Source organism: Lolium rigidum, chromosome 5 (assembly GCF_022539505.1).
Source record: "Lolium rigidum isolate FL_2022 chromosome 5, APGP_CSIRO_Lrig_0.1, whole genome shotgun sequence".
Taxonomy (NCBI): Eukaryota; Viridiplantae; Streptophyta; class Magnoliopsida; order Poales; family Poaceae; genus Lolium; species Lolium rigidum.
In genome coordinates, this window is record NC_061512.1 from 158,473,002 (window position 1) to 158,493,941 (window position 20,940).

A 20,940-nucleotide genomic window follows, 5' to 3' on the forward strand; every position below is an offset into this window, starting at 1 on the left:
CATAGTGACAAAAGAAGGCGAGTCGAGATAACGAGTTAATTTCTCGTATCAGGCTGCAGAAGAAAACAGCATAAGAAAGATAAAAGCTTGATACATGTAAGAGGGCAAGAAGTAGAACAAACTAATCCTTCTACAGACATTTACAAAACTCATCAATTTTTCAGAATAAAAACCAAACAGATCTCTTTGTAATTTGGATACCAAGATGATAGAGACCTATGCATTTAAATGTCTTCCTTGTTGGTACTAAAGATCAAAGGAGGTGACACGCAACACACCCTAGTTGTCAAGTACACTCTCTTGCTATTATGCATTGAAATGCTCAAACAATCCTCCAAGTTCACGGCCGTCCATTTAAATAGGCCATGAAGTAGCAAATATGTGCTTTTGATTTAGCATCTAATTTGAACATACTTGAATTTGTGCAGGTTCTTTCACGGTCTTCAGTAATTTCACAATCCAATACACCATTTTAATTAAAAATAGGCCAAGACGGGAGGATCATTAGACACACAACTTATGCATCACCTTCAAATCCTAAAATGAACTTTTAAAGCATCCGATGTGCTCAAATTACAGCGTTACGAGGCTACTGCCTAGCACATCTAGGTAGTCGAACTGCTACCATCCTTGGAGAAAAAAAGTCACTTAAACCAATTAAAAAAAGTGATTGTAGTCCTGCGGTAAATGTATAAATGCCTCATAAATCCACAAAAGAAGCTCTTAGGTTCCAATACACTAAAAGTTGTGCAAGATCGTATTTTTTTACACTCGGTCAGCGTCCTGCAACTCCGTATGGTCTAAGGATATAGAAGACGATATATCTCACCTTTTTGCGGCCTTGTTCCCAAAATGAGGCACTGTGCAGACGAGGCGAGATCTTGCCGCCCACGGCTTCGAGGGTGAAGCTGCCCTCGCCGGCCTTGTAGAGGTCCATGGCAGCAGCATCAGCTTGCTCACCAATCCAGCAGCAGGTCAGGTGGACGAGGGCCGAAACCATGCAACAGCTAGACAAATGGAAGAGTACCATCAACTTAAATCATCAATCCATAAAATAGACTATGTATACAATAACAAGATTGCTTATTGTCAAGTTTAAAAGACGTACTAAGAATTTTAAGATAAGCAAGTTGAAAGTTGCTTTGATGTATGACAGTAGCGGTAACATTTTCACATGCAACAATACACCAATTAAGGTGGTTCTAATAATCTCACATAAATCAACCATGGCTTGAATTTTTGTTTAGCAACAAAGTAGCTAAAATCCTAGAGCTTGATCCCTTAGCAACGCAACAAATTGAAAAAACTTCTTACACCTTAGAGCTAGGTCCAATACAATAACAGGTTCCAGTTCAAATATTATGTGGTTGTGCCACAACAATTAAACATGGTGAATTAATACAACGACACCCAGATTGCCTAAACCTTGCAGCAGGAGAGAAATCACAATTAATTTGTACACAAATACCAAACAAACAAATTAAATTATTCTAGTTGTACAAGCATTAGATTTACACACGAGAACTAACTAAGAAAATCGCTTAGTTTCTCACATGCATCAGATCTACACAATAAAAAACTACCGGTCTACTTATTTCTAAAAACAAAGTTGCAGCAAGCGATGAATCGGAAGAGGAATGCAACCTTGTTGCTAACATCAGATTAAAGCATCAACCTTGTTGAAGTGTATAAGATAATTGTCTTGCGCTTTCCATCCAGACCGTACTTTTGGTTGCATTAGCTAGTGCATGAAGCTTGGCAAAACCATCTTCTGGAAAAAGAACTAAAAGCTTTTTACCCAACTATTACTACATGCACCAGTCCACTCCTACCACATAGGACCCACAAAGTACGGTTCTGCTCTAGGATAGTCACCGTCATGGAAGCTTGCTGGAGCAGCAATGGCCTCACCAATTAGCCTGACAAATTGGCAGATGGCGCCACACCGAATGGATGAGGAATGAAGAGGGAAGGTCACAAGTCAAAGCTGGAGTAGCACACTCGCAGAATTGATCTCGCTCCAGCAATAGTGCAGCACCAGGCCTTGATTTTCAAATGCAATACGGTGGAGTGCAACTCAAGTCAAAGTCATATTTTTTTTCTTTCAGGAAAATGATCGATATGGAGGACAATGATGTATGTCACGTGCATGGCAATGGACTGGCATGACACACATATACACACCACCTACCTACAATGACACTTGCAAATAATGCAATTGAGCTTGGAAGGAAATACGGATCTTCCCAATATATGGTCTTACAAAATGATAAAAAAATTGCAACATAACGAATGGTGTTTTTTGTGATATTGTTTTCCATATTCGAGAAATACTGATCTTCCCAATATATGGTCTCACAATAAATATCCCTCCGGTAGTGGTACCGAGGAACTTACCAAAAACCTAGAAAGTCGAAGAAGGCCACCCAATAGTCATGAATCAGACATCAGCATCCTATGCTCCCTTGCTTCAATAACTTACAGTTAGGAAGCATCAAATATCGGTGCAATGAAATGTCATAACATTGTGAATTAAACCAATAGAACTGAGTTCAAAGCAAGAATGGATAAAAGCAAAACTCTAAGCCTCTAATTATAACATCGAGATGATAGTTCTAATAATAGAAGAGCTTGTAGTCTAGCTTGCTATTCTTACAAAGCAGAGCTCACATAAGCAAGCACATAGTCATGAAGTCCGCCACTTAGAAAATAACCATTCATGTATATACCAGATGCATGTATAGATACCAATTGCTCAACTACACAAGGATAACCAGTTCATCTGTTGCACATCACATACACGAGGAGCAGATTCGAGAGATAAATCTAAAATGTAAACAGAGAAAACCGAGTACCATAAGAAATATCTAACCCTCACCAGCATAATATTTATACACGCATAGGTGGTAGCAACACCCAGATCATGCCAAGATCTAGCAATAAAATATCAAGACCAAACAATACCAACCAGTGGTATTCAAAACCAAATAACAAGTTTAGGACTATAGCAAAAATCACATAGAAACTACAGTGACCATATGATCATCATCACCATAAATCAAACAAGGGTCATCGTCTCAAACGCGGTTGCATAGTGAAGCCATGGCACGATGGTCCACATGGGATGGGAGCCAGAGATCCAAGTGGTAAACCAGTAGCTCACCGAAGAGGTCGTCCACGAGGATGGGCGTCACCAACACCGCAGTTGCGGCACGGTGAGCTCATGATGCTCAATAGGACCTGCCGTTGACCTTCGCCATCATGTTGGCTATGATGGGACCCACCTGCAGGTTGTCTTGGTGCTTGGCCAAGTTGTCTGGGATGCTCATCACTGCCGAGACACGATGTCAACCAAACCCTGCCCCAGAACACCCTGAAACATCAAGAATATACTACTCATCAACATAGCGTACAGAATTACTACAACGCTGTTGATGCAAAAATAGGGCAACTATTTTCATGAAAAATTCAAGTTATCATAAATAGCAACATTCCAGCTACAATAACATTTGCATATAGATCAGACAAGGTGCTGGTTAACCTACAATTGCATGGCTAACCATTTCATGGGAAGATAAGCAAAGAATCTAGCCAAACTACACTACAAGGAACATTACATTTCACAATATCTTGGACTATTCACCATGATTTGATTTTACATGCTAACTATCCACTAAAACAAGGAATTGATAGCACAATTTGCATTATAGGGGCAAAAATCCATCTTTTTCATAAGCAGCAGATCACCTCCAATAAGTGCATCAAAAACATTATAGAAAACAAACCCTCATAAATAAGAACTGAAGCTCGAGGCATTAAATAAATATCAAGTTTAAGGTGGACATTAGTTAAGTCTGGTTTAAGGTTGACATTAGTTAATGTAACCCATATGAAACCCAAGCCCCGAGCCAACATGCTGCCCACGCACATCCCACAAGTTAACTAGAATAACACATCCTCCTAAAAAAAATTCAGCCATCTCAAGACAACATTGAGCAGCTGAGACAAAAAAAAAAAACGCTCGGCGTATCAAAAAATAAACCAACTTAAACTTTGTGACCTGGTTGAGCTCAAAATTTCGAGAGCTTGGCTTATAATATCGTAAGTTAGAACCAAATACAGTAAAATTATGAAATGCACCAGGATAAATGTACAAGATCATGGATTCGAAATAAAAAAAGATTAGGGCAATTATTCATGTACATACGGTAAAATCCTTTCTTCTCTTTTCATCATCGAGAAAACAAACTGACCAATATCAATGTTCTGCCGCACCCCGTATACATCCACACTATGGTTTGTGCTTTCAATCATAGCTACTTGTTGCAATACAGAAGTCTCTATTATTAGTGTCCCTCAAGGTAAATGGCACCGCTGGATATAGTTACGATTTCTAGTTGTCAGATTACAGCAGGGATAGACAAATGAAAGGTACAGTCAATGCTTCAACGGCTAGGTATGGTGTTCAGGTTCAGGAGGGTATAGGTTGAGAAGGAACCTGTGGATCAACTCGAAGCTTGTGAAAGTTATATACAGGAATTTTCCACAACAAAGTTGTGGCGCATCCACGGTATAAACCGATTAGACCATATCCATGATAAACCTTTCTAGGATCTTGCCTCAGAGTGTGCTCCATACTCTTGTAACGTTGAGAGAACAACCTGTAATGATTATCAGGAGTTAACATAGTCTGAGGTATGTTTCTACTGCTTCCTCCCTATCTTCCTACCGCCACCCACAAACCATAAGCAATCAACTTCCATCAAAGCTACTACATTTTTCTGTCCAGTAGATATAAGTATAACCAGACCATCATATCCATTTCACAGCTCTACCGTGGATTTACAAGCATACTTCTCATCACTACAACCCCCTCATATTTACTGCAGATATCATGCGGTATTGAAAGGTTATGAAGAGGATATGCTACCATAGTTTTAAAGATTTCACTTGGTCAACTAGGGGCAGAAGATGATGCAACCGCTACTTTAGTATCTGTACGCACTATTTCTGGTATCTTTAGAGTGGACCGTCGGAATAACACGAGTAGATTCATAAGCTGATAAATGTGAGAATTTTCTAACTTCATCATATTCAGTATATTTACAGAGTCATATAGTATCATTTTAGACCAGCAAGAAAAGAACAACAGAAGACGCCAAGCGTCGACTGGGGGTGTGTTCGGTAGGAAGCACCAAAACAATCTTGCAGCTTTCATATGTAAGATTTGACAGAGGCAGACTCATTTTAAATGAGCCATCCGTTTAGTTGTAATATTGGAAAGCTATAGTATGATTTCAGATGTCATTGACGAAGCATGAATTTTTTGATTTAGGAGTTGATTTAGTGAAACAGACCTACGCACACATTCAATTTAACAAGAAAAATATACAATTCTTAGCAAGAAAAGATCAAAAGATGAAGGAGATGGACCTCACAGGGCAGCTACAGGTTGGGGAGGTCGTCGGCAGCAGCATGACTGAGTCGTGGATGGCAGCAACAGCTTGGGGACGTCACCGGTGCCGGCAACAACAGTTCTGGACAGGCGACCACCATCTCTTCTTCCTGCAGCGTGGGGAGCTCCTCTCGCCGTTCACAGCTGTCGCCCAAGGTGCTTGTCCCCAACAGCCACCAGGGACGACGGGTGATCTCCGCCCTCCCCTGTCCTTGGCTCGCTCGCCACAAGGACGAACGCAACCATGGCGGCCCTCGGGCGCGGGTCCACCCACGCGCGTCCATCTTCCGAGGAGAGGCCGTTGCGCCTCCCGCTGCCAGCACTGTTTCTCAACTACACCAGGATACCTAGTTCACTGTTGCACAAGACGTACACATGAGCATATTCATATCAAGAGAAATATCAGAGAAATCTAAAATGTAAACATAGAACACAAGTACCATAAGGAATATCTAAACCTTGCCAGCATAATTTATATATACACACATAGGTGATAGCAACACCCAGACCTTGCGAAGATCAAGATCACACAATACCAACAAGTGGTATTAAAAACCAAATAATAGCAAGTTGAGGACTATAGCACAAAATCATCAACTACATTGGCTTAGCAGGACCTCTAATAAGTAGGAACATATGTCAAATTCTTAGGAACCGAACTTAGAAAGTACACTGACCATATGATCATCATCACAATAAATCAAATAATGGTCATTGTCTCAAGCGCGGGAGCATAGTAAAGCCATGGTGCGATGTTTCACATGGGATCCAGAGATCCAAGTGGTAAAATAGTAGCTCACCGAAGAGGTCGTCCACGAGGATGAGCGTCACCGCCACCACGGTTGCGGCACGGTGAGCTCATGACCTAAGACCCGCCGTTGACCTTTGCCATCATCTTGGCTATGATGGGACTTGGTGCTTGGCCAAGTTGGTTGGTATGCTCATCACTGCCGAGCCGCGACGTCACCCACTCCGTGCCCCAGAACACCCTAAAACATCAATAATATACTACTCAGCAACATAGCGTACACAATTACTATTAGGCTGTCGACGAAAAAAGCGCAACTATTTTCATGAAAATTTCAAGTTATCCCGAAAAGTAGCATTCCAGCTGCAATAACATTTGCATATAGATCAGAGAAGTTGCTGATTAACCTACCATTGCATACATATCCATTTCATGGCAAGATAAGCAAATAATCTAGCCAAACTGCACTACAAGGAACATTACATTTCACAATATCTTAGACTATTCACAATGATTGTTGTCTAGATTTTACAATCTAACTATCCATTAGAACAAGGAATTGATAATGCAATATCCAATTTACGGGCAAAAATCCATCTTTTTAATAAGCAGCAGATCGGGTACAACAAGCGCAATCAGCAACATTGTAGACAACAAAACCCTCTTAAATAAGAACTCAAGCTCCAGGCATTAAACAAAAATCTGGTCTAAGGTTGAAATTAGTTAAGTCACCCAAACGACTCCCACAAGGCTCGAGCCAATATTCTGTCGACACACAGCCCACAAGTTAAAACATCAGCCATCTCAAGGCAACACTCAGAAAACAGCCCAACTAAGACAAAAAAAACGCTCGGCATATAAAAAATAAACCGGTGTAAACATTCTGACCTGGCAGAGCTCAAAATTTCGAGTGCTTGGATTATAATATTGTAAGTATAACCAAACACAGTAAATTGTAAAATGTAACAGGATAAATGTACAAAATCATGGATTCAAAGTAGAAAAGGTTAGGGCAGTTATTCATGTACCTACAGTAAAATTCCTTTCTTCCCTTTTCGTCATCATCATCAGAAAACAAACCGACCAATATCAATGCCCCCACACCATGTATACCTCCACATACACAGGTGCTAATTCTACTACACTGGTTTGTGCTTTGAATCACGGCTACTTGTTGCGATATCAAAGTCTCTGTTATCAGAATCCCTCAAGGTAAATGGTGCCGCAGGATAATTACGATTTCTATTTGTCAGATTACAGTAGGGATAGACGCATGAATGGTACAGTCAATGCTTCAGCAGTTGTGTTTGCTGTTCAGGTTTAGGAGGGTATAGGTCAAGAAGGAACCTGTGAATCAACTCGAAGCTGGAGAATGTTATAAGCAGAAGTTGTCCACAACAAATTTGTGGCGCATCCATGGTAGAACCCAACTAGATCCTCTCCATGATAAACCTTTCTAGTATCTCGCCTCAGAGTGTGCTCCTTGCTCTTGCAACATTGATAGAACAACCTGTATTGGTTATCAAGAGTCAACATAGTCTGAGATATATAACCATGGTCAGAACTTGGGCTGACATTCCGCATGTTTCTGTTCAAGAGATGTAAGTACAAACCTCAGCTTTCTAGGCTATCCTAAAATATATAAGCAATAAGGATATCTTGTTACTAAAGAAAATTATGGATGTAAAGTACACATTTTATGCACAAAATGTAAGCCCCAAATTTTGAGAACCAAAGTCAATATTAATTAGCAGTACTCTTTTCGCGAAAACGCAAAAGACTTGCGTTTCGATGCATTGATAGAAAAGAAGGTCATATGTACAAGCCCGAAGCCGGACGAACACCACGCTGTACAACTCGACCCAAGAAAAGGAAAAAGAAACCTAGTCTAGGGGAGCAGCAGGCGCACACCCCGGGCTCCCGCGTCCGCCCATAGCCGCGCCTCCGCCACGATGTCGTTGAATAGGGACGTCACCGAAGGTCGCGCGTTGTCGAAGACCACCGCGTTTCGATGCTTCCATATCCACCATGCCGTAAGCATGATAACCGACGAAGTGCCTTTGCGAAGCTGGCGAGGGGCGGTCCGCACTCGCCGGGGACCACCACTCCGCGAAGTCGCCCTCAGCCAAGGGAGGGCTTGAAGTGGATCGGATCCACGACAACACCTCAAACCAAACCATCCTGGAGAACGAGCAGCCTGTGAGAAGATGGCGCATGGTCTCCGTGGACTGGTCGCAGAGCGGGCAGTTGGGGGTATGCGGCAACCCCGTCCGGCCAGCCTCTCCCCCGTCCAACATCTGTCAAGACAGGCCAGCCACAAGAAGAATTTCACCCTTGGCGGCGCCCAGGATTTCCAGTTCAGTTTCCAGAAGCCTGCAGTTATCGCCCCTTGGAAGAGGGCGTCATAGCAGGAACTGGAGGAGTACTGGCCATCCGGCGTCCAACGCCAAACCATCCTATCCGGATCCGCCGAGAGTTGGGTATCCCTGAGCCGGCTCCACAGCTGCACGTACTGCCACAGTGCCAGGGCGCTTGGCGCCCCTACTATGTCAGCGATCCAGGTGCGGTCCATCAGGGCTTGGCGGACCGTACGCGCCTTTCTCCGGCGCTTTGGTACCAGCGCATATACCTCTGGCGCCACCTCCTTTATGGCTTTGCCGTCCAACCATCTGTCCTCCCAGAAGAGGGCGGATTCCCCATTCCCGGTCACCATGGTGGTGGAGACCGCGAAGGCATCCAACTCCGCCTTCGAGAAGTTCATGTCCAGCCCGCGCCAGGGTCGCAGGGGATCAGTATGCATCCTCCAAATCCACCTCACCCTCAGGCTGGTAGCAGTGCGAGCCAGGTCCGGAATCCCAAGGCCCCCAAGCCTCAGAGGTCGACAGACCCGTGCCCAATTGACATGGCAATGCCCGCCATTGGCATCAGCTCTGCCGGCCCAGAGGAAGCCCCTCGGGATTTTGTTGACCTGCTTCAGAGCGGTTTTGTTGACCCCCAACACCATCAGCTGGTGCAGCGGGATCGCTGCGAGGACCGAGCGAATAAGCGTCAGACGCCCCGCCCTCGGCATCATAGCCGCCCTCCAAGTGGGAAGTTTGTCAGCAATCCGGTCTACCAGAGGCTGGAAAGAGGCAGCCGTCAACCTCCTGATAGACAGTGGTATGCCGAGGTACTTCACCGGGAACGGCGCTAGTTGACACCCCATGCGCTCAGCAGCGCCAGCAGCCTCCTCATCCGAGCACCCGATCGGGGATACCGAACATTTGGCGAAGTTGGTATGCAAGCCGGAGGCCATCCCAAAGAGCTCTAGGATACCACGAACAGCTCGTAGCTCCGTCTCATCCGGGTGGCGAGAAGATCACCACATCGTCCGCATAGAAGGAGACCGAAGTCATCAAGTCTCGTCTTGCCGGACGCCTTAGGACCCCCAGCTCAATAGCCTTCGCCAAAAGCCCGTTGAGCGAGTTCATCACCGGAACAAACAGCGATGGCGACGAGGGATCTCCCTGTCTCGGGCCCCTCCGATGCCGGATGGGGGCCTGGCTCGCTCATTGAGCAACACCCTAGTACTTGCTGTGGAAAGCAGGATGGACACGATCTCGCGAAACCTAGGGCCGAACCCGAGTTTGCGCAGGATCTCCAGAAGGAAACCCCACGAAACAGAGTCGAAGGCGCGAGCTATATCCAGCTTGAGCATCACTCTCGGCTGCTTTTCCCGATGGAGGAATCTAGCGGTCTGCTGGACCAACATAAAGTTGTCATGTATGCAACGTCTGCGAATGAACGCGCACTGGTTGCGATCCACAAGAGATTCCATCCGGGGGGCAAGGCGGGTAGCCAACGTTTTCGCCACCAACTTGGCGAAGATGTGGATAAGGCTGATCGGCTGGTAGTCACCCAAAGCTGCCGCATCAGGGCGCTTAGGCAGTAGGGTTAAAAGGGCCTGGTTAAGACCCTGGAACCCGCGCCCACACATCGTGTACATCTTGTCGAAGGCCGCCATGAAATCCCCCTTGACCACGCTCCAGCATTTCTGTAGAAACTCAGCCGTGAAGCCGTCCGGTCCGGGCGCCTTGCCAACTGGCAGTCGCCGAACCACCTCCCAGACCTCGTCCTCGGTGAATGCTCTCTCGAGCTCGGATAGATCCTCCGGGTGAGTGCCCAGGAAATCCAAGTCCAGCGAGTGCAGCCTATCGACCGATGTGCCCAGCAGGCTCTCAAAGTGCGAGAAAGCCGCTCCAGCCATGGCCGCATGGTCAGTGATGACCGCGCCTTCAACCTGTAGGCTATGGATCACATTTTTCTGGCGCCTGTACGCCGCGTGCTGGTGGAAGAAGGCCGTGTTGGCGTCCCCCTCCTTGAGCCAGGCAATCTTGGCCCGTTGCCGAGCCATAGTGCGCTCGAGGGAGGCCAGACCCAGGTAAGCGTGTTTGAGGTGGGCCCTGAGTCGACGTTCATCCGGAGACAAGCGTCGTGATTCCATGGCAACGTCCAGCCTTAACACCACCTCCCGCGCTATCATCAGCTGCAGTTTGACACACCCTACCTTCTTGTCGCTCCAGCTCAGCAGGCTGCGTGCCGTGCGCTTTAGCTTGGCGGTGAGCCGCCGGAAGGGATCTGGGTCTCCTTCGATAACCTCCCAGGCGTTCCGCACAGCCTCGTCGAACCCATCGAGCTTCAACCAAAAGCGCTCAAACTGGAAGCGCTTACGCCCTGTGCACTTGGTGGTGCAGTCTAGGAGGAGTGGGCAGTGATCAGCCACCACCGTTGCCAGACAGCGCAACATGCAGCTAGAATGGAGCTCCTCCCAGTCAACCGAGACGAACACCCGATCAAGCCGGACGAGAGTAGGCGTTTCCCTCTCGTTGGACCAAGTGTAACGTCGCCCATGCAGGTAGATCTCTTTGAGCTCGCAGTCATTCAGGAAGCGCCGGAATCTGCCCATCATCCTGCGGTTGAGGTTCCCATTATTTTTATCCTCATCCCGGTAAATCAAGTTGAAGTCTCCGCAGAGGGCCCAAGGTCCGGGATGGCCTCCGCGGACATCTCGCAACTCAGCCAGAAAGGCGACCGTGTCAGCCTCAGCCTGTGGACCGTATACACAGGTAAGCCACCACCCAGTGCCACCACCCACCGGGGAGACCCTGGCTGTGACACTGTTACTGCCATAATGGGCGCTGTCGAGCTGCACCACCCGGCTATCCCATGCCACAAGGATCCCCCCCTGGTGTCCGACGCCGGCAAGCAGAAATAATCATCAAAATCCGCGCCCAGCGCTTCCATTACGATAGCATGTGTTACAACAGATAGCTTTGTCTCCTGGAGACACACGATGGACGCACCCGCAGAACACACTACACTCCTAACAGCGGAACGCCTTGCGCGATCATTGAGGCCTCGCACATTGGCCACCAACACCTTAGGTTCGTACAACATCGTAACACAATGAACACCAACACCTTAGGTTCGCACATTAGCAGTACTCTAAGAAAAACATGCACAAATGATGTTTTCCGGGTGCATGGGATTTAATGACTACTTTCTTCAGGAGTATTCTTGGCAGAGATATGCTCCAAAGCATCATTGAATATTACTTGATTGATTTTATTAGTTTGATTTTTAGATCTATGTTTGTCAAACAATAAGCATGGCCGACTTCCCTATATTCAACTTAAAGTATTTAATCAAAGCAAATCTTAAGTATCTAAAATCTAATGGGTATAAGTTCAGTGCTAACATTGCATAATTCGAATTATGCATTAGGAGTGAAGTTTAGAGTAAAGGAAGAATAGATCAGAGAAGTTATACTAGTGTGTTATGCTAAAATGACACAAGAGAAAATATAAGAAGCTCGAGCCACAGATTAACTCACACAAAGCACACCAACGTAGGAACACGGTCTCAGTGTAATGGATATAAATGGCTAAGATATGTTTCTACCACCACCCACAAGCCATGAGCAATAACCTTCCAGCACAGCTACTATATATTTCTGTCCAGTAAATACAAGAATAACCAGATCATCATATCCATTTTACAGCTCTGCCGTGGATTTACAAGCATGCCTCTCATCACTACAGCCCCTCATTTTTACTGTAGATATCATGCACTATTGAAAAGTTACGATCCAGATATGCTACCATAGTTTCAAAGATTTTACTTGGTCAACTAGGGCCAGAAGATGATGCAACCACTACTTCAGTATCTGTATGCACTATGTTCGTATCTTTAGACTGGCCCGTCGGATTCAGATTTTTGCCACATTTAAAATATGTGGGATTCATATTTACAAAGTCTGCCAAATCTTAGCATAGCTGCTACCAGATAGCCGCCAGAGTACTAACAAGACATGGTTTAAGTCTGAACCCTACGAATCATATGTTCTACAATGAAGTTGGCTAAGATCTGGGTGTTTCACACTACAACATGGTAGGTTGAGAGGTTTGAAGATCTGAAGGTAAGCACCGCGCGTCTCCCAATCTAGTAGTCCCAAACCAGTTACACAAGGTTTACTCGATCCATCAACAACCAGAAGCGCGAATCAACAATCTGGAGGTATGCAATCAGATATTATTTTAGACCAGAAAGTAAAGAACAACAGAAGACGCCAACTGTCGAATGTGGGTGTGTTGGGTAGGAAGCACCAAAACAATCTTGCAGCTTTCATAGGTAAGATTTGAGAGAGGCATACTCATTTTAAACGAGTCGTCGGTTTAGTTGTAATATTGGAAAGCTATAGTATGATTTCAGATGTCATTGACGGCGCATGACAAATTTTGATTTAGTGAAACAGATTTCTTAGCAAGAAAAGATGAAGGAGATGCACCTCACAGGGCAGCTGCGGGTTGGGGAGGTCGTCTCGGCAGCAGCATGACGGAGTCGTGGATGGCAGCAACAGCTCGGGGACGTCGCCGGCGCCGGCAACAACAGTTCCGGACAGGCGACCACCGTCTCTTCTTCCTGCGGCGCGGCGAGCTCCTCCCGCCGGCCGCGGCTGTCGCCCAAGGTGCTCGTTCCCAACAGCCACCAGGACGACGGGTGATCTCCGCCCTCCCCTGTCCTTGGCTCGCTCGCCACAAGGACGAACGCAACCATGGCGGCCCTCATGCGCAGGTCCGCCCACGCGCGCATCCATCTTCTGAGGAGAGGCCGTTGGGGCGCCTCCCGCTGCCGGCAGGGACGCTGCCCCGGTGCCTCTTCTCCGCCTGGTAGGGGGTGGAGAGGATTTTTGATGGCCGGCGTGAAGGGGATTGGGTGGCCAGCCTAGATGGGATTGGTGGGTGGGTGCGCCGGTGAGCGGCGGTGCTGGGTTGCAGGCGGGGAGCAGCAGAGTGCGGCGGCGGCGGCGGCGATGAGTTTGTGTGGGTGGGATCGCTCATCGCTGGGAGGCGAAGCGAGCGAGACGAAAGGTTGGGTCTTGGGTGGGTGGGTGCGTTTTGTGTTCTCCGTCGCATCGACTCCTGCAGTGACGATTTACTTCGTCTCGTCTCATCTTGTTGAGTTTAGAGCTCCAAATTTCGTTTCCCGATGTAATCCAATCAATATTTCTTTCTCCCGCGTGATCAGTCCAGAAGTAAAAGATCATTTGTATCCTAATTAATGGCATGTTGCAGTCAAGGAGTAGTCGACAATGCATGCATATTTGTGATGTACCATCATGGTTCACATGTCTACTCTAATCCATCCTAAAAAAAAAGTGTATGTTTAATTTCATGTTACATATATTGCCATTTTATGTAAAAGTTTAGTTAAATTTGAAATTGTTTGACTTTCAGAAAAGAAAAGCGTGCACTTATTTAAGGACGGAGGGAGTAGGCTCCAAAGATCTCGGGGTAGATGGCCGGCAATGTAGGCGATGTCCGAGTTGTGCACCCGACCTTCCCCCTGGTATCTTCACGTACCTTTCTTGAGCTTGTCGCCACCGTTGTCTCCCTGGGTACTTTTACATGGTGTTCTGCCCAGTTTGGGCAGCCTCCTAGATACCCATGAGTGGTTTCTTAGGCCGGCGTCATGCTACGGGCGATGCCAGCGATTAATTTCTTCCTTAGGCCGTGGGCTCAATGTGTCGTAGGATAGGTATTAAGGTTGTGTCTTTTGGGGTGGTGGTTGGGCTAGGACGAAAGCTCGGCAAAGCCTCAGCCAGTGCGGGTGACGGCGACGCCCTTGGGCGCCCTCCTCCTTTAGTATCTCGAGGCATGAAGACAATTAAGCTCTACCGGTCATGGGTGCGTTCTGCTTTGGTATGGGAGGTATGTTGATTCCCGGGTCAGTTTCGACGCCGCGCCCTTGCAATAGAGAACTGGACTTCCATCGACGGGTTCAAGCTCTCTCTAGTGTAGCTTGGTTTCTCTCATCTCTGTCGTTTTATTTGTTGTCTTATAAGCTGGTAAGCCCATCAGTTTGCTGTTCTTTTATATTTCTGTTGGTTATATTGTTGTACTCCTATTTAATTCAAAGTCAGTCTTTCGTGCCTTATGTTTAAAAAGATCGCCGTAGAACTAGATCCCAACGTTGTGGGCGCGACAACTTCACTCTTAGGGCTTTTTGGAGTATCTTTTTCTCAGGAGTGAAATTTACGGCATCAACGGCCAAGGCAAACGCATGTCTCGATGTCTCATGAAGCTGTGTGTGCAAGATAGCCTAATTTGTACGTTTTTGGCAAGCTTACCTATTTTACGCTAGCTAGCAAGCCAGGTCGTTTGAAAAATCCATGCAAGTATATGTGAGAGCGAGAGAGATCATGTTGTTAGGTACGTGTTTGTGATTGCCTAGCTGAAATGCATGCATGTGTATGACTACTTCCACGAGTTTGACCGTTAGCTACCACCTTTTTACCTATCAACATATCTATATCTAATTATCTATCTAATATCTACACTCAGTCAAAAATAAAGCTAGTTTAGTTTTGCATATATAAACATAACTATAAGTAAAACAAACTACATACGAAATTAAATAGTAAGACGCGAATTGCACACATTATGTATCCATCAACATAACATGAAAAGCAAAGGACTTCCAAAAATTCCAAGCAACGACTCATGAGCTTGATAGCAGTGCTCTCTCTCTCTCTCTCTCATGCCACAACGATAAATATTGCGTCGCCATCATCATGGTCACCTGTCGGACTCGCTGCTCGCCACTGCCTTGGACTAACGGAGGAGGCGAACCGAGCGAGAGGTTGGGTGGGTGCGTGCATTTTGTGTTGTCCGTCGGATCGACTCCTGCAGTGAGGATTTAGTTTGTCTCATCTCATTATTTCCCCTCTCTTTCTCTCTCACGTAGTACGATAATCACGTTGGGTTTGGCGCTCAGAATTTCGTTTTCCGATGTACTCCAATCAATATTTCATCTTCCGCGTGGTTGGTCCGGATGTACTCCAATCATTTGGATCATAGCATGTTGCAGTCGACAATGCATGCATATACGTGATGTACCAGCTACTACTCCTACTTGCCGATCGCTTAAGATCACGTGCCTACACTATTTAAGTGTGTACGTTTAATTTGTGTTACATATATTGCTATTACATGTAAAAGTTTAGTCAAATTTGAAATTGTTTGATTTTCAGAAAAGAAAAGCGTGCACTTATTTGCAGACGGAGGGAGTAGGCTCCAAAGATCCCGGGTAGATGGCCGGCAACGTAGTCAACGTCCAAGTCGTGCACCCGACCTTCCACCGGGTATACTTTGCTCCTCGCGAGATCGTCGTCGAACCATACCCCGACGTTGGTGACTTGGGGTCTTGGTCACTGCGTCACCTTGGGCCGATAATACTTGATGTGGTGTTGTCGGCGGTGCTGGCTCTGCTCCCCCTCCATGATCTCGTGGCGTTGGCCGGCTTCGGGTTATTGGTGGGACATCGACGGCGAAAGGCGTGCAAGGCCTTGGCCACTGCGGGCGATGGCGTCGTCTTTGACGCCGTGTTCCTTCTGGGAGGCGCCAACAAATGCCCCTCCTTTCTCGTAGGTGGATCATGCTTGCGTGCTCAACTTGCGCTTCTCCGATGGGGCAATGTTCTCTTCATCTCCTTTAGGTACACCCTCTTCACCTTCCTTGAGCTTGTCTCCACCATTGTCTCACTTGCTACTTTTGCATAGTGTTTTACCCGGTTTGGACGACCTCCTAGATACCGGCCATGGGTTGGTTTATTAGGCCGGTGTCATGCCGCGGGGGCGATGCCGGTGATTTCTTCGTTAGGCAGTGTGCTCAATGTGTCGTCATATAGGTATCAAGGCTATGTCTTTTGGGTGGTGGTTGGGCAAGGGAAAACTCTCGGCAAGGCCTCGGCCGGTGCGGGTGACGGTGATGACCTTGGGTGCCGCTCTCCTCCTTGGAGACGTCTCCATTAAGCCCTCATCCTCTAGTATCTGGAGGCATGAAGATAAATACGATATGTTGTTCATATGGGTGAGCTCTGCTTTGGCATGGGAGGTCTGTTGGTTTGGGTCAGTCTCGGTGTTGCGCCCTCGCAACAGATGAATGCGTGACAAGGGATTAACTTGTCAATGCCTATGGATTATAGGCTAGGGTTTAGTTAGAAGTAGAGGGCAAGTAGATCTCGAAGGTTTCAGCCGAAAAGTACTCGACGAATATGAAAACTAGGGTTTGCAGACAATGATTCGATGATCTTCTCGTCCCTCGACCCCCCCTTTATATAGGTGGAGCCGAGGGATTCGTGCTATACAAGGATTACGGAGTCCGGGACGGTTTCTAACTCATCCCGCCAGATTTACAAATAACACTTCCTATTACAACTCTATCTTTTCCTTAAATACATCTTGGGCTGTCGAGTCTTCTTATTCTTCGGGTAGTGGGCCTTCAATAAACCCCGGGTACTATATTAGGCAGGCCCATTTGGGATGCCTATGTCGGTAGCCCCGAGATTTTACTTGAATCGTAGAATCAGGGAAAATCTCCACCGTCTATTTTTATTCGAAAGCTTTTAACTTTTATACTTTTTCTCATAAAATTCTATATTGTACAGGGATATTGGTAGTTGGGGCTAGTTCATCTGACGGATCAGGTACTAGTTAACCGCTCTAGTGGCAATCCGCAAAAACCTACTTCAAAATCACGTCCCTGGACATGATTTCGGGATACTGGTGTAAACTTCGACGGGCGCCGCTTAAGGTCTTACCATTCTGTCGAGTCCCAGTTAAATTTATCGAGTACCTAACGCGTCCGTTAGGATTTTTCTTCGTATCTGTTGATACGGATAAAAGTAGCAGAGCGCAGTCTTCGGCGATGCCACGCCCAGCAGAATAGGTCTGGGGTCTTACCTTCGCAATTTTGCGGCATTCAGAAATTGATCGCAACTTCGGCGTTCTGAGAATATATTGTCGAGTGCTTTTCCGGCTGTTGGAATGGCACATTTTATTGAGTCAAATATGACTTATATTGCTTTCCCGATGGGAGTATATGGAGAGTTAGTGATAACTCGAAATATACTCTCTTGCTTGTTCTATTTTTCCTTTGTTAATTTCATCGGGCACGCGAACAGCGTTCCCGATGGGAGTAGCTCCGAGGCTACGGCCAAGAACTTGTGCTTGACTGTAGGCTCAACATTTTCTATATTTGCCATTGTCGAAAGTTTTCTTTTTTCGAAGTAGCCCCCGAGCATTTGGGCAAAAACTTGTTTCTGACCAAAGGCTCCCGATGCATTCAAATAACTTATCCTGTCGCCATTCTCCTTTCTCTTGTCGACATATTTTCCCTTGTCAAATTTTCTTCAACTCTATCACTCGGTCGATATTTTTCTGCTTTGTGGGTCCATCGTTCCCACCATTTTGACACGTCGTGCAAGTGGGGGACACACGTCCTCCGCTTTTCCGGTGCTCGTGCGGTAACGCCTATCCCAGTAAAAATACTTTTTGCCCTTGTAACCAGAAAATCAATTCTCACCACACGATTTCCTCATCCAACGGTACACTGCTTCACCCAATTCTTATATAAACCTGTCTTCAACCTCCGTTCATCCCCTCGCTTGCGCCGCTCACCTGTTCCTCTTCGCAAATCTTCCTCTGCACCCAATCTTCGCCGATTTCCCGCTCTCGCATACATTGCTCAATCCGCTTCCGTGGATGCCGCCGCGTGCGCGTTTGACCCGCCACAGCACTCCAGAGTCCGCGATGGCCGCTGAAGATCTTGAGTGGGAGAGATCCAAGATCTCCAACCAAGACGCCAACCTGATGAAAAGGCTTGGCCTGATGAAGAAGGAAGGCGCCATCCGCTTTCCAGTGAAGAAAGCTATCCCAAGCCTCCAATGGAGTATCGGGTTAGTTTCGTTGATCATCTTATCCGCGGCCTCTCTACCCCAATCCATGATTTCCTCCGCGGTCTTCTCTTTGTCTATGGGATTCAACTGCATCATCGGACCCCCAATTCCATCCTTCACATTTCTATTTTTATCACCCTTTGCGAATGCTTTCTTGGAGTCGCTCCTAATTGGGCTCTTTGGAAACGCATCCTCCGCCTCCGCCGCAATGGCTCCCACAACGTCACTTATAACATAGGTGGCGTTGTTATCTGTATTCGTACTCGATGTCGATTATTTCGACGTCAAGTTTCCTGATTCTGTCCAAGGATGGCGCAAGAAGTGGCTTTACATTCACGAAGAAAGCGCCAACTCCGTTGAGCACAACATAATTCCCTTCGACGGGAGTGCCAAAATTCAGCGCCGTCGCTCCCGGGATGCCGAAGCTTCGAGGAAGAGAAAAAGGCGACAGAGGCGCTCATGTCTCGCATTCGCCAGCTTCAAAATACTCGAGGCGAGGAGCTATCTGGTGTTCAAATCACTGCTTACTTCCTTAGGATTAGAGTGCAGCCTCTTCAGGCTCGCAAAAATCCCCTTTGGACGTACTCTGGTGAAAATGACGCCAACAGAATCTCCGGTAACCTTTCCACCAAGGACTTGGAGAAGTTGGTTCGAAGACTTTCTCGCCTGGGCAAAGATCCAGTTCCTTCTTCTTGTCGCGTGGAACCATACAGCTCCACCAATCCACTCCCCAAGGTATTTTGTCTTTCCGCGTTTTTATCTTGTTGCGCCCTTTTTTTTTTTTTTTTTTTTTCTGCATCTCATTGTATTGTCATCTCTTTTCGTTTTCTTTGGTTTCTTATTTTTTCAGGACCATCCTAGTATAACTTCCCTTCCTCCTCTTCCTGAGGGTGGAGAAGTCGAAGAAATGACCGTCGTTGCCGACGATACTCAAGGCTCTTCTGTCCCTGAAAGTGAAGTCGCGGGTTCTCACAAATCTGCGGCTTCTCATGAGAGAGAGGTTGAGTCTGAAGCTAGTGAATCGACTGAATCCCTTCCTCCTGCTGTTTCTCCGAAGAACAAAAGGAAAAGGACTGAAGTCGAGGATTCTGGCATTTCTAAGGCTGAAGAAGTTGTTCCTTCTGATCCGAAGGCAGCTTATGATCCTTATTTTGAGTCCCTCATCAGCTCGTAAGTCAATTTTATCTCTCCTCCTCTTTTTGATGTACTCGAAAGATTTAACTCTGTCTTGCTTTTTGTACTGTCGATTTTTTTTACTAGTGATGAGGAAGAAGTACCAGTTACTGACGTAGCTCCTCGGACCAGCACGTCACGTACTGTGCTTGTTTCAGACACGTTAGTTGAAGGAGATGAAACATCGCCTCCCCAACAAAACGTCGTCACTACTACTCCACCATCGAGCCCCCTTGTCCCTTCGCCAAAAAGGGCAAGGGTTGAAATGATCGTTGAGCCTCCTCCTCAATTGGGCAGTTCTTCCTCGCAGCTCTTGGATGATGTAAGTTTATCGAGATCTATATTTCCTCTATTTTGCTTTTGTGGACCTTTACTTTGTGTAATGCCGAAATTTTTCCCCTTCTTTCCTTCTTCTTTGACAGCCTATGATCAAGGATCTTATCCGCATTGGGTCCCAATTTATTGGGTACCGCGAGTATGCCAGCAGAGCCGAAGGTGACGACTTTTATACTTGCTGTTTTTCCTTGGTTTTTTACTGCTGCTGCTTGTCGCTATTTTTGATCTTTCTTCTCTTCCTTTTCCTTTCTCAACGAGAAAAACTTGCGGAAGCTAACCAACGTGCCGAGATACTTTCTCGGAATCTTGAGAAAAGTGAAACGGCTCGCAAGAAAGCTGAACTTGCTGCTAGCGAAGCCGAGCTGAAGCCGATGATGCCAAAGCAAAGGCTGCTAGTGTCGAAGAATTGCAGCAAAGGCTCAAAGATGCTGAATCTGCCTTGCACGAGCAAAAATCTGCACAGGTTGCACGAGAACAAGGGATCATCAAGCGTCTGAATTCGCAAAGTCGACGTACACTGAGTAATATCACTTGTCCCTTCTATTTTGTTTGTACTTCTTGTTTCTTGGTTTTTGACTAATGTTCTTTCTTGTGTGGCAGCCCAAACCAACCAAGATTTTGACCTGGAAAAGCCTGTCAATGACCCTCTTCTTGACGCACTTTCTCTTCTAGAGTCCCATGGACGCGAAATTCGTGAAGGCGTGGCCAATGCCAGTGGGGCTTTGTCGGCGTTGTTCCCCTACTTCTTCCCGAAGAAAGAGGAACCTTCGACTTTCCTTGACCTCGCCAAGATGTTCAATACATCAGAAGATCTTGGGCTGAAGCTGCGCCATGAGAACATGAAGGTAGCCGTTGAAAATACTGTTGCTCTGGTTGCGACGGTCGACGGACTCTCGACTCGGACGAAGGTTGGCGACACCGATCCGATAGAACGGTCGAGGTGGAAGTCACC

At 46.5% G+C, this 20,940-nt stretch overlaps 1 long non-coding RNA gene across 1 annotated transcript; it reads right to left on the minus strand.

The window, feature by feature from the left end:
* Positions 1–948: 948 nt before the first annotated feature.
* On the minus strand, positions 949–3,233 carry LOC124654240. Its single transcript, XR_006988263.1, has 3 exons — positions 3,164–3,233; positions 2,398–2,477; positions 949–1,007 (listed from the first exon to the last, which is right to left on the minus strand). It is a non-coding gene; the product is annotated as an uncharacterized LOC124654240 (long non-coding RNA).
* Positions 3,234–20,940: the final 17,707 nt, after the last annotated feature.